Source organism: Somniosus microcephalus, chromosome 6 (genome assembly GCF_052327205.1).
Source record: "Somniosus microcephalus isolate GS21.2 chromosome 6, FLI_Smic_1.0, whole genome shotgun sequence".
Lineage (NCBI taxonomy): Eukaryota > Metazoa > Chordata > Chondrichthyes > Squaliformes > Somniosidae > Somniosus > Somniosus microcephalus.
Window position 1 is genome coordinate 31,110,466 of NC_140992.1, and position 14,419 is coordinate 31,124,884.

Below are 14,419 nucleotides of genomic sequence, written 5' to 3' on the forward strand. Positions count from 1 at the left end.
TGAGGCTTTGGACAGCCAGGAGCCAATGTAGGACAGTGAGGGTACGGGTGATTGGTGAGTGGAAATTGGTGTGGGATAGGATACAGGCAGTAGAGTATTGGATGAGCTGAAGTGTACGGAGGATGGAGGATGACAGGCTGGCCAGGAGAACATTGGAATGGTCAAGTCCGGAGGTGACAAAGGTATCAATGAGAATTTCAGCAACAGATGGGCTGAGGTTAAGGCAGAAACTGGTGATGTTATCGAGGTGAAGGAGGATGTAGGCAGTCTTTGTGACAGAAAGCATATGGGGTTGGAAGCTCAGCATTGCTCTGCCATTTGGTACTTGACTCTGAGTGGCCTAACCAGCAGTTGCTTCTGCTCCTGGCCCCAAAGAAATCGAGCCCGAGGCACCAAGATCAGTCAGGGGCACACCCCCTTCCCTTTCATCCATTAATACACAAACGGATAGTAAAATGCAGGAAGAGATGGGGATGGAAAGTACAGGACGAAATTGAGAAAGTTACTACAGGAGGCAGAGAGGTTACAAGGAAAGATTGGCAGGCAACATTAAATTGAATTTGGAGAGAGCATTGAATGGAGCGGTGATGTTGAAAAAGGCAAGTTGTGCGTCAAATCAGCGTTGCACACTGATTGACATCACGATCTGCCTCATTACCATTTTTCTAGTGACGCAGGCAACGGCCACGCTGCCGACATGCCCAAAATGGCGGCCGCCGTGGAACGGGCCGGAAGTGGGCAGAAGTGAGGCGGCTGCCATTTTCTTGCCAAAACCGGCCTTAACGGCCAGTGCTAAGGTGCCGAATTTCACGCCCAAAGAATATAACAACTTAATAATAACTAGCTCCTTTACTGCAGTCGGCTAGGACAAACATGTCCTGATCTAACGGAAAGAAGACATCTAAAGATTCAACAGACTTCAAGTGATTGTCGGTTTGGCTACCGGGCACTTGAAGACTCCAGGACAGGTTAAGCTGTATTTCTTATTTAATCTGTGTCTTAATGGTTAAATAAAAGATCTCTGTGAGGGATAGTTGTTGTGTATGTACCTTTAAGGGAGAACTGCTGCAGTACCGGCAGTGACCACACCTGTATATAAAGCGGTAGCAGACTTCTGTACTTTCAGTTCCAGCATACCCTCTGTTCAGTAAATACCTGTTATTACCGTTCTCCTGCAGTCCGTGTGTTATTGATACGCGGACACTATAGTGGCGACGAGCAGGTTCAAACTCACCTGCAGTACTGCATCACCTCACGGGGATCCATCCCTGAAAAGAAGCTTCTTGGAGGTCGAAGCCAGAGCAACGGGCATCGACCGTGGGCAACCGCCCAGCGATCCATCGGAGTTCAGAGAATCGCAGGGGAAGCTGTAGAGAGCTGGGCTTGGTTCTCCAGTCAAGGTGTCCCAGCAAATCGGGCTGGTAGCAGGTAGTGCGCTGACCTTTCCCAGACTGCGGCGGGCTAGAGCTCGATCGAGCGGCTCTGCAAAGGGGCCGAGCAGCGTCGTCGGGAAGAAAAAGAGAGGGTGGAGCGCACAGGGCGCGGCCGGTGCTCAAGAGTCGGGCAGTGTTAAGAAAAAAAAGGGGAAGGAAAAGAGACGCGCAGTGGACAGCGTCAAAGAAAAATTAATTAACAGAAGAGAGTCGCGCAGGAAGCCGCGGGGCGCCGCCATTACGAGTTAGAACACTAAGAGCAGCATTGGCAGCAGGGGGAAGAAGGAAAAGCGCGGGAGGCGCCATTTTAATCCATTGGGGAAGAAGGAAAAGCGCGGGAGGCGCCATTTTAATCCATTGGGGAAGAAGGAAAAGCGCGGGAGGCGCCATTTTAAACCACCCAAGATGCCGAAGAGTGGCAGCATCATTGCTTTCGACAACGAAATAGAAGACTGGACCACGTATGTGGAAAGAATTGAAGTGTATTGCAAGGCAAATGAGGTGGCCGATGAAAAGAAGGCGTCGGTATTATTGAATCTGATGGGCGTGAGAACGTATGGCCTATTGCGGAATTTAATTACCCCAGCTAAACCAATGGAGAAAAGTTTTGATGAGATTGTCAATATCTTATAGGAACATCTAAACCCTACACCGCTGCTGATAGCAGAAAGATTCAAGTTCCATAAAAGAAACCAGCACAAAGACAAGAGAAATGCTGACTATCTTACGGAACTACGCAAGTTATCGAAACACTGCCAGTTCGGAGCAGGACTGGCAGATACCTTAAGGGATAAGTTTGTCTGCGGGCTCCAGAGTGAAGGAACCCAGAAACGACTACTTTCGGAAAAGGACCTTACGCTAGAAAAGGCTTTCAGCGTTGCAGTATCATACGAAGCAGCAGCACGGGGAGCTGCGGAAATACAACAGAAACCGCAAGAATATAGCGCTAATGAAATGGCATATGGAGCAGAAAAGTGCTATCGCTGCAGCAGAACAACTCATGACCAGAAGGATTGCTGGTTTAAGGACAAAGTATGCAGGCAATGTGGAAAAGTGGGACACATAGCACGAGTCTGCAGGTCAGGAAAGAAAACCAACACTAAAAGAACTACTAAGGAAAAGTACAAGTACAAAAGATGACGGACAGTAGTTCGGAAGATCAGAAGAGTGATAATGACTCCGGGAGCAGGAGACTAAGTTGTCTAAAGTTACACAACGTGATCGCAAAGGAGGATCACCGAACCATTTGGGTCACCCTCATGATAGCAGGGTCCCAAGTAAAGATGGAATTGGACACAGGATCAGCCCTAACAGTCATGAATCGACGAGACTACGAGCGGCTATTCTCACACATTCCCTTGAAGGATACTTCCATTGTCTTGAAGACATATACGGGGCAAAAGGTCTACCCCAGAGGAAAAATAAGGGTGCCCGTTAAATACAACGGCAAGGAAACACAGGAACTGTATCTATATATACTACAAGATGGAGGACCACCATTATTGGGACGTGAATGGATCCGAAAAATACAATTGGATTGGCATTCCATTCAGGTGCTAACTGTGGCTGACAAAAAGGATGACGACGTCACACCTGGACGACTGTCAAAAATTCTAACTGACGCGAAAGAGGTGTTCCAGCAAGGACTGGGGACTCTAAAAGGCGTAACGGCAACGATAAAAAATGAAGATAACGCAAACCCCAAAATTTTTAAGGCCAGACCGGTACCGTTTGCGATCCGCCCAGCCGTCGAAGCACAGCTGGAGAGTCTGGAGCGTTCGGGTGTGCTGTCCAAGGTGGACTGGAGCGAGTGGGCCACACCCATCGTTCCTGTAATGAAGAAGTCATTGAGCAGCAGGCCTGGGGAACTGAAGAAGGTTCGCATCTGTGGGGACTTTAAGGTAACTGTGAACCCAGTCCTTCACACAGTACAATATCCACTTCCACGGATAGAAGATATTTTCGCCTCACTATCTGGAGGGAAACACTTTACGAAAATTGTTCTGGCCCAAGCGTATCTACAAAGGGAGGTAGAAGAAGCATCTAGGAAATACCTCACGATAAACACCCACAAAGGTCTTTACCAGTACAACCGACTGGTATTCGGAGTAGCATCAGCTCCGGCTATTTGGCAGAGGGCGATGGAACAAGTCCTGCAGGGGATCCCGGGGACCCAGTGTTATTTGGACGACATCCTGGTTACGGGCGGAAATGACAGTGAACACCTTGCCAACCTGGAGCAGGTGCTCACTAGATTACAAGAATATGGGCTACGAGCCAACCGCCCCAAATGCGAGTTTTTCAGGAAACAAATCTCGTATTGTGGTCACGTGATTGATGAAGAGGGGTTACATAAGTCCCCAGACAAGATTGAGGCAGTAGTCAAGGCTCCAGCACCGGAAAATGTTTCACAACTGAGGTCGTTCCTCGGGCTGGTGAACTACTACCATAAGTTCTTGCCAAACTTGTCTACAATTCTGCACCCGCTGAACGCCCTGCTGCAAACTGGAGTAGCATGGAAATGGTGTGATGAGTGTAAGCGTGCCTTTCAGAAATGTAAATGCCTAATCACCTCAAAAGAAGTATTGGCCCACTACAATCCATCACTACCGATTCGGTTGGCATGTGATGCATCTCCCTACGGCATTGGAGAGGTGCTGTCGCACAAATTCCTTGACGGTTCAGAGAGGCCAATAGCCTTTGCGTCACGCTCGTTAACTTCAGCCGAGCGTAACTACACCCAGGTTGACAGGGAGGCCCGCAGCCTAGTGTGGGGGGTGAAGAAGTTCAATCACTATCTGCATGGGCAGAAATTCACCTTACTGACTGATCACCAGCCTCTTGTCTCCATCTTTAACCCAAAGAAGGGCGTTCCGGTGATGACGGCGCAACGGCTGCAAAGATGGTCCCTTTTTCTAGGGGCACATCAATACGACATGAAAGGGCATGAAACAGCATGGAAACGCTGATGGACTGTCGCGCCTGCCACTGCCTACGGTGGAGGAAGCACCTGCAGTGGACCCTGTTGAGATATTCCATTCAACCATAGTCGAATGTCTACCTGTTACAAACTCAAGTATAGAAAAGGAAACCAGAAATGACCCGACACTCCCTCGGGTCTATGATTTAACGGTGAAGGGATGGCCAGCACATGGCGACTCACTGTTGCCAGCATTCTCGCCAAGGAGAGAACAGCTGTCAGTGTGCCGGGGGACCTTGATGTGTGGATCCCGAGTGGTAATTCCACCCAAGTTGAGAGAAAGAGTGCTCAATGAGCTTCATGAGGGTCATCTGGGAGGGGTGAAAATGAAGAGCCTAGCCAGGGCGTTTGTGTGGTGGCCGGGAATCGATAAAGAAATCGAAGAAATGACCAAGAGATGCACAGGATGCCAGAAAGTCCAAAACGCTCCACCACAGGCCCCGCTACGCCCATGGGAGTGGCCCTCATCTCCATGGCAACGGGTACACATTGATTTTGCTGGTCCATTTATGGACTCAATGTTATTAATCGCCGTGGATGCACATTCGAAATGGCCAGAGGTCATCAAAATGTCCTCCACCACCACGGAGAAAACTATTGCAGTCCTACAGACCATCTTCGCCAGGAATGGCTTGCCAGAACAGATTTGCTCCGACAATGGACCACAGTTTGTGTCCGAGGATTTCCGGAGGTTTTTGAGGAATAATGGGGTAAAGCATTACACATCCGCCCCATATCATCCAGCCACAAATGGATTGGCTGAGAGGTTTGTTCAAACCTTTAAAAAAGCAATAAAGGCGATGTATAACGACAACATACCACTGCAACACAAGGTGGATAATTTCTTGTTTGCTTACCGAAATGCGACACATGCAGTCACCAACCAAACTCCAGCCATGATGTTCTTTAACCGCGGGTTAAGATGTCACCTGGACTTGCTCAAACCAAACATAAGACGAGATGTTGAGGATAAGCAATTCCAGCACATCAATGAAAAGCCAACCAGGAGCTTCAAGATAGGGCAACCAGTCTTGGCCCGCGACTACCGAACAGAAAAATGGCAGCCAGGAACGATATGCACACGGCAGGGACCACTAATGTACACAGTGGACGTTGGAGAGAGCATCGTGAGATGCCATGCTGACCAGATTCTAGAGTCACAGGAACAAGTCAAACCCATACCACGAGCAGGCGCACCTGGTGATGAACCCAAAGTACAGATTGCGTCTACCTCAGAATCAGTGGTATTGGAAGCTGATGAACCAACCAATGACAATGAGCCAGAATCGACTCCGCCGCAAGAACAGGATACTCGAGAAAGGCGCTATCCAGACAGGATCAGGAAGCCCCCTCAAAGACTGAATTTATAAATGATTACTTTCAGCTGATGTATATAGTACAAGAAAATTGTAATTGTAATTAGTTATTATTTACTTGTTAAATGAATGTTATGTACTGTTTATCTAAAAGGGGAGGAATTGTTGTGTATGTACCTTTAAGGGAGAACTGCTGCAGTACCGGCAGTGACCACACCTCTATATAAAGCCGTAGCAGACTTCTGTACTTTCAGTTCCAGCATACCCTCTGTTCAGTAAATACCTGTTATTACCGTTCTCCTGCAGTCCGTGTGTTATTGATACACGGACACTATAATAGTGTATCTGTGTTTCTGTTAAGGCAGATTCAGGTCCATGAACCCCACCCTAACGCCCAACATGGGAGGTGTGAAAGTCATACATAATTCCTACAGATTCCACTGGCCTCTCTGTAGTATGGAGGATAAGGAGGAACCGACAGGTAGGGAGCACCTGCAGGAAGAACAAAAGACTTGCATTTATATAGCGCCTTTCATGACCTCGGGACTTTTGGAGCGTAGTCCCTGCTGTAAAGTAGGAAACACGGCAGCCAGTTTGCGCACAGCAAGCTCCCACAAAGAGCAATTTGATAATGACCAGATAATCTGTTTTAGTGATGTTTGTTGAGGGATAAATATTGGCCCAGGACACCAGGGGGAACCCCCCTGCTCTTCTTCGATATAGTGCCATGGGATTTTTTTTACATCCACCTGAGAGAGCAGACGGGGCCTCGGTTTAACATCTCATCTGAAGGACAGAGGGTGGAGCCTTTCCCAGGACATGTGTGTACAGGCTCAGACACGGTTTTCTGCAAATGTCAAAGCAGCTGTGTCTCAGGAGATTGAGGCTCACCAGAGAAGCTGTAACAAAACTGCATCGGCTCTGACAGAAAGGCCTACAAACCATCACTAGGACTGGCATTGCTAAGTCTGTGGTGGTAAAAGTTACTACTGCCTGAAATTTTTACATTACTGGATCCTTTGAAAGTGTCACAGGGAGAGAGGTCACTATGGAGTGCACTGTTGCATCCAGCAGGTTATGAGGAATTATTTAAGCGGGCAAACAAATTTATCACATGCTCTAAGAAACTGTACTAGCAGCAGGAGAGGGCCCAGCACTTTTACAGAGTGGCAGGAACCCCGCAGGTTCAAGGCCTAATCCAATTTACTCATGTGGCCACGTGGGCCTCTTACTCTCATGCAACAGCATTCATCGTTGAGCGGGATAATTCTGTCCTGATGCCACTCAAAAAGGTGGGACTGGCCAGATGGGGTCCATCGTCAGATATGCTGCTGGTTCCATCTTTGTTGGTGCCAGGTGAAAACGTGACGAAGATGTACTCAAATATCGACGTGGGGCTTCATGTGATTGACTGCAATTAGGGAAACAGCTCCAGAGAAATTTCCAGAATTTTTAATAATGTAACTCTTCAGCTGAAACAGCCAGCTCCCCTCCTCTTACCCTCTTACCCCACCCCCGCCAACCCTGGGGTCTCGGGGTCCAACATGACATCAAGGTTGTGAACAGTCTGGTTTAGCCTCACACAGTTGCCAGGGAGAGGGGTGGATTCGGTGGCTAGGGAACAGGGTTTGTGGTGGGGACCAAAGACGATGGCTTCGGTCTTCCCAATAACTAGTAGGAGGAAATTTCTGCTCATCCAGTACCAGATGTCGGACAAACAGTTTGACAAATTAGAGACAGTGGAGGCATCGAGAGAGGTGGTTGTGAGGTAGAGCTGTATGTCATCAGCATACGTATGGAATCTGACGTGTTTTCAATTATGCAAGTACAGGAATGTACGTCTGTGCAGACATTTGCAAACATCTACATTTCTATCAGCATGTGGGCTCATAAATCACAAATAGCTATGCTATAGACACTGGCAAACATTATTTCAACATGAGACTTCAAAGAAATCAAATTCAAATGAATTTCAAAGAAAAGGTTGCCCGAATTTAACACTCTCCATTCCTAGCACCATCCCACCTGTTGCTATTTTAACTGCTGTAGGAACGGAAGTTCCTATCCGAATAATGAAGTTCGACGCAGTGAAACAAAATAACCAAGTTTAATAAACAAACAACTCAACTGGTAAAACTACAGGAGCAGATGTAAACAGGTCTGTGCAGAACCACAGCCTCTCTAAGACTGCTACTAAATACTGGAAACTGACGTCATGATGTCATCACGCTCTCCGCGCCAACTGGGGGTCACGTGATCGGCGTCATGACGTCCTCACGCGAAAATGCAAGAAACGACATACAGCTTAAAGGTGCAGTCCACAGCTGCACTACATGGTAATTAAAGGAATGATTACTGATTGCCCGGTGTCTCTTGGTGGCTCCGCCACACTGCTGGATTTTTGGGGCACCCACCTCAGGCAGGTAGTGGCCTCATTGATAAATAAAAGTCAGGGTCGTATGTCGCAATTAGGAGCTCAATGTGATATTAACTCCCGATCACGGCAACTGGGAGTGGGGCTACAAGAGGCACAGGAATGTGAGTCATTTTAATGTCATCATGGTTTCCTTGTGGGCCAAGATGTGCAGGAGTGCTCCCCTGCCCCAGGTCTCCATCCCCCGCCCCTGTCGTGATTCCCTCCAGACCACCACTTCACCACCTACCTTATGCTGGGAACCATTCCCCTAGGACCCCAACGGCGGAAATCCCACCACAGTCCACCTCGGGTTGTATTCCCTGGAATTTAGAATATTAAGGGGTGACTTGATTGAAGTTTTCAAGATATTAAGGGGGACAGAGAGATAAGACTTTCCAATAGAGGACAAGAGAGAGAAAGGCAAAGAGAGACAAAAAGAGAGAAAGAGAGAGTATAAACCTCCTTTAAGTCCCAAAACAAGTTTGAATGAAGCCCAAATTATAGCTTCAGAGAATAAGTCAAGAAGTCACTAATATTTAAAAAATAAATAGAAGAGGGAAAAAGAAATACCATATCTGAATTCCATGGAGACGCTATGGGGTAGAATTTCCACGGAGGTTTTCCTGATCTCCCGCCGTTACTTTGACAGAAGGATAGGCAGTTTCACCGTACGTCGTTTCACCAGAGTTTCCACCAATCTTCTGCCGAAGTTACGGCAGGAGATCAGGAGAACCCCCGTGGAAATTCCAGGCTATGTGTTTTGGAAGAGAGTGTCCAAATAGAATCGTTAACACTAAAGACCCAAATATAAGTGTATGGTAGAAAATTCACAAACAAGTTCAGAGCTAGCGAGCGTGTCTATACATGAATAGAATAAAGAATGACTTGCAGCCTAGACTCCCTCAAAACAGCCTCCCTTAAGCTGTATTTTTTTATTTTGTTACTAGAATGAATGTGCATAATAAGAAAATAAAACCGAGCATATTTCTTGAATCGTATCAAAGGATCCTTTCTTATAATGCTCAACATTATGGATCCTCTCTTAATCTCCAGCTCTGTATTTATAGCTATTAATTGTACATTTCAACCTCAAGGTTTGGGGTGTAAAGGAAATGCATGAAAGATTCCATGCAACAGGGACGCCTGGATCTGTGGCCGTGTACGGGGCTCTCGTACCTTTTACTATACCTCTCTGTAATCCGGACTTTTTGACCAACCGGCACCACGCAGGTCCTGTCGGTGCCAGATAAAAAAGAGTTTCCTGTACATCTATACCACAGGTAGAGTTGCGAGGTTATTAAGTTTATAGGTTAAACTGAATTTCACTGTTCCTCAAGACATTTTGCTTTTTGTTGAGTGCTTATTTTTGGTGCATTCTGCATTGTTTCCTGCTGTTAGATGTATGTCAGATTTCCCCCCCCCCCTTTTTTGAGCTGGCATTTTTTTGTGTGTCTTCATATTCAGTTTCTCCGAAAATTAAATACTTCAATGAAAATCATGATTCGATTCTCCAAAAGATTTTATGAAATGTTGCCCTCAACTCCTTACCACAATTCAGAGCGGAGCGACTGATGAAGATTAAACTGCAAGTGCTAGATCAATAATTTGTTGGCAGTACCAAAATAAACGGCAGTCAATCGTAACGCAAGCACACTAGATCTAACCCCTCAGAATTTACAGACATTACGTTAGTTTTCTTAATTCGTTGGAACATTACTGTTTGTGGAGGACAAGAAAATAATTTTTGAACAAGTGTGTTAAATTAAAAGAAGGTTTGGAGTCCGACCAACGCTAATGAACTCCTATGGCACTATTCAGATTCTGCCAGAGCAAGTGTGTGGCCTCTAAATTAATTTCTCAACTTACAGCAACTTTTCCCAGAAGGAAACCTCATTAAATCAGCTTCTCAGCACCTCTTCACCGGGGCATCAAGCCACAAAGTATTTTTTTAACAGCTGACGTTATGAAAGTTTGCGCGCTGCCTGCATCAGAAGGAACAGGCGCATGTTAATCACACATCATGATCCCTGCGCCCATTTTCGGTCCTTGTCCAATTTCTAGGCCTTCAAGTCCACAGGCTGCACCCACATATCTATCTATCCATGCAGTTGCTAGCAATATGTACAAAAGGCTTTCATACTATGACTGTAGGTGGCACTTGATGCCCAAGCATCATTATGGATGAACATGCCAACTACATTTGCGACATCAATGTCTTAGTTATCCTTGCTAACTTCACAATTGTTCCTTGCTGAAACTGTAGCAGAAAGTGTGTGGCTCTCACCACTATGTCCCACCGTGGACTCTCCTCATACTCTTCATACATCTTTTCCTTATTCAAGCACCACCCCCACCTTTTATTTAACTCTTTGTTGATTACCAGCCTCTGAAGTGCCCGGACAACTTCCTGACCAAGATCTTCCTTCTCTCTTTCCTCACACTATGTACCATGATTGCGCAGTGACTTCAACCTCCATCTTAATTCCCCTTCCTTCTTCTTTTCTGGCTTCTCTGCCCTCCTGTCCTCCCTTAACCTCAACTTCTCCAGCCATATCTATAAACGCCTCCTCAACCTCACCATCTCATGTGGCCTCACCATCTCCAAGGCCTCATTCCCTGTTACGATCATCTCCAACCACTTACTCATCTCCCTACCTAGATTAACCCTTTACCCTTCGCCACTGGAAAATAACCTGCCCCCCAGATCTCTCATCAATTCACTCCCTAACTCCCAGGTCCCCATCCTCTGGTCCTCCATTTGTCATGACACTACTGCTACCGTTAACTTGCTAAACAACGCCCTTCAGCATTCTCCTGTCCTCTGACTCTGACCTCCTGTGCATCCCCTTTCCTTCCTCCCTCCAGCCCACTACTCCACATTTAGTGACAGAGTCTTCAGCTACCTCAGCCCTATTCTTTATAATTCCCTTCCCAAGTTGCTCTACCTATTTATCCACCTCTAAAAGGCTTCTCAAAGCGCATCAATCATTTGGTCACTTTTTCTAACCTTCCTGCAAAATTCTTCGCCGAATCTTTTTCTCCTCTGTGAATTGTCTTAGGACACTTTTTTCCACTTTAAACGGCCTGTATAACTGCAAGTTGTTGTTGTAGTAGTATAAAGACATTACAGCACAAACCTAAGAAAGTTGACAAAAATACTGCTCGCTGTTGCATCTTGTGCAACGTGGCACTACTTTGTGGTATTCATTAAAACCAACAGATGAAGAATGAAGCCAGATGTTCAAGGAAATATTTAAGAGCGCATTCACCCGCTCCAAGCTTGGTTGTGCTCTCGTCATTTTTGAATCCAGTTTCAGCATCGAGCATTCAATTTTTTATTGCTGCATGAAAAAAATGCAGAGCAAAGCCTCCTCTAAACTGTCTCAGAAATGTAACAGAACAACAATCACTGAGGAGCACCTCTCATTTAGCTGCTATAACTGAGCTGGCATTCAGTGAATGGGTGACAGCCTGTTCGACAAACTTCATTGTGAATGGAATAAAGCTATTCCTCCAGGTACATTTAGCTCATTGCGTCCTTAACTGATAATCATGCACCCTAGTTTTCCAGTTGCAATACTGCAGAAAACTCCTCACTACATTCATCTTTTTGAATTCTGTTGTTTGTTAAAAATTTGGATTACACCCTCCCCCCTCCAATTAATAATAAATTAAACATTCAGTAAGAGCAGCTTTGCTTTATAATTTCCCATTTATAAAATTAGAACTGAATTAAGAACAAAGTTCTGCTTGGGGAAACTGGATTGATTCCAAGTATTCCACTATCACTACATCATGATGTTGGATTTAAACAGGCAATGGCCCAGAAGTTCGGGTCTCCACGGGTGAGTACGCAAGGGGTACTCACCCGTAGGCCCAATGGAAGTGCCGGTTCCCTGCACGCACTGCGCATGCGCGGGAAACCGGCACTTCCGTTCCCCTGAAAGAAGGGGTTCAGAGTTCGAACGCGTGCGCGGGAGAGGCAGCGCGTGCGCATCGAACTTACGTTTTTTTTACAGGTTTTCCCGGGAGGGTAAGTCTCCAGAAGTTAGACATTTAAAAAGCAGGCGTAAGGCCTGCTTTTTACAAGGTAAGTGGTGAATTAATTAAAATTAAAACATTTTTTCCACAGGTTTATTATTGTTAAATAATTTAAAGCAAGGTAAGTTTATTTTTAGCCCCGTTAGAAAATAAAATTATTTTTTTCAAAAATTTAAATTATTGTTAAGTTATTTCATGTAATTTATAGCTTATTTAAAAAATGTGATTTAAAAAAAAATTTATTTGAAGATTTAGTGATGTTTTGGGGCCAGTAGTATTTATAAGTTTTGACAGTCTTCCTGTCAAACTTATGAATGGGCATTCCCTGCTACGATTGGCATCGAACTAACTGCGCCCCTGGGATTTGCAAGCACTGCGCACCAGCAGTTCAAATCAAATCAAATCAAATCAACTTTTATTGTCATTGTTAGTGCACAAGTGCAGTACAACGAAATGTAGGCTTGCGGCTCCCGAGAGTGTACATTTGGATTAAGACATTTAAACATTCAACATACATTTGGCTTGTAGTATATTAACATAAATATGACCATAATAAAGTGCATTGGCAGATGTGCAGGCTTTAGAGTTTATTTGTGGAGTTCAGTAGGATGACAGCCCTGGGAAAGAAGCTGTTCCTAAATCTGGTCGTACGGGTGCGAATGCATCTGTAGCGTCTCCCAGATGGTAGGAGGGCGAACAGACTGTGGCTGGGGTGGGTAGGGTCTTTGATGATGGACCGTGACCTCCGTAGACAGCGTTTCTGGTATATGTGCTCTATGGTCGGTAGCCGGGTGCCGGTAATGCGTTGGGCAGTTTTGACTACCCGCTGCAGGGCTTTCCGGTCATAGTAGCTACAGCTGCCATACCATACTGTGATACAGTTTGTCAGGATGCTCTCTATAGTGCAGCGGTAAAAGTTAGAGAGGATCAGGGGTGACAGATTACATCCCTTCAGCCTCCTTAAGAAATATAGGCGCTGCTGGGCCTTCTTCACCAGAGAGGAGGTGTTGAGGGACCAGGAGAGGTCTTCCGTGATGTGGACTCAGAGGAACTTAAAGCTGTCCACCCTTTCCACCACAGCCCCATTGATGTGGATGGGGGTGTGGCTTCCGCCTTTGGACTTCCTGAAGTCCACAATGATTTCTTTTGTTTTCTTGGTGTTAAGGGCCAGGTTGTTATCGGCGCACCACTTCACGAGATGCTGGACCTGTTGGAGCAGGCCCAGGATCGGAATTCCACGGGTGCCCACAGCTCAACGGCCGGCACGCAAGGTAAGTGCAGGTTGGGGGCTTACACCCGTGGGAAGCCTCCGACCCGAATTTCTGGGCCATTTGTCTTGTGAAAAAGTGTCTGGGAAATTTTTTATCTTGTCTGGGGAGGAATGTGAGCCAGGTCTGTGCAACATTTTCATCATGGTGCCATTATGCACAACTGACCCAATGATGCATTTCAAAGTCACTTACGTTATTGTCCTGTGTGTTTCTGTAAAGCAGCAAAAGATTTGTCAGTTGGGTTTTTAATAAAGAATAGCTCCTTTAGAGGTGTTTAAAAAAGTCGCAAGTGCTTAAAGAATGCATTCCTTTTATAAATGCGAAGAGCCAAAGTCACTCGTAGTAACTTTCTCTAATTGGTGGGTAAAAGAATTCCAGATATGTAATCATGTTCAAAATATTTTGTTTACTATGTAACAGTAATCTTTCCACATCCTATGCTAATAAGTCTGACTTGACTATACAAACTGATTGCCTGAGCACCTGAGCATGATAGCAATAGTGTTGCTTTTCTAATTTTCTAATCTCATTTTCTAATCTTAATTTTTCTGATTTGGTTTTACTTTGTATATTAGGTGGTGTAACAACTCGCTGCAGCTTGACATAACTGTAACAAAAACAGATGTGTCATGACTTTAACCATGTTGTCGCGGAAAGATTTGGAGCAATGGCACTAGAATCAGCAATGAGTAGGAGCATTGCCTCTATGGCAAAAGGTTACAATTCAAATTTCACTTCAAAGATATGAGTATATGAACTAGGCTGAGAATTCAGTGTAGTACTGAGGCAATGCTACATTGTGGAAAGGTGTCAGCCCTCAAAGGAGATGTTGAACCAAAGCCTTACCTGCTTGTTCAGGCAAATGTTAAAAATCTCAGGAGGCATTCTCCTGGTATCTTGGCAAACATTTGTTTTCCAACCAATATTACCAAGCAGATTAATTGGACACTAATGTAATCTGC

The 14,419-nt window shown here is 45.6% G+C and overlaps 1 protein-coding gene across 1 annotated transcript in view; it reads right to left on the reverse strand.

Annotated features, from left to right (window-relative positions):
• Positions 1 to 14,419, reverse strand: part of LOC147115572 (transmembrane protein 255B) — a gene marked incomplete at its 5' end in the record, with an annotated part of 67,257 nt that overhangs the window by 27,228 nt on the left and 25,610 nt on the right. The window lies entirely within an intron of this gene.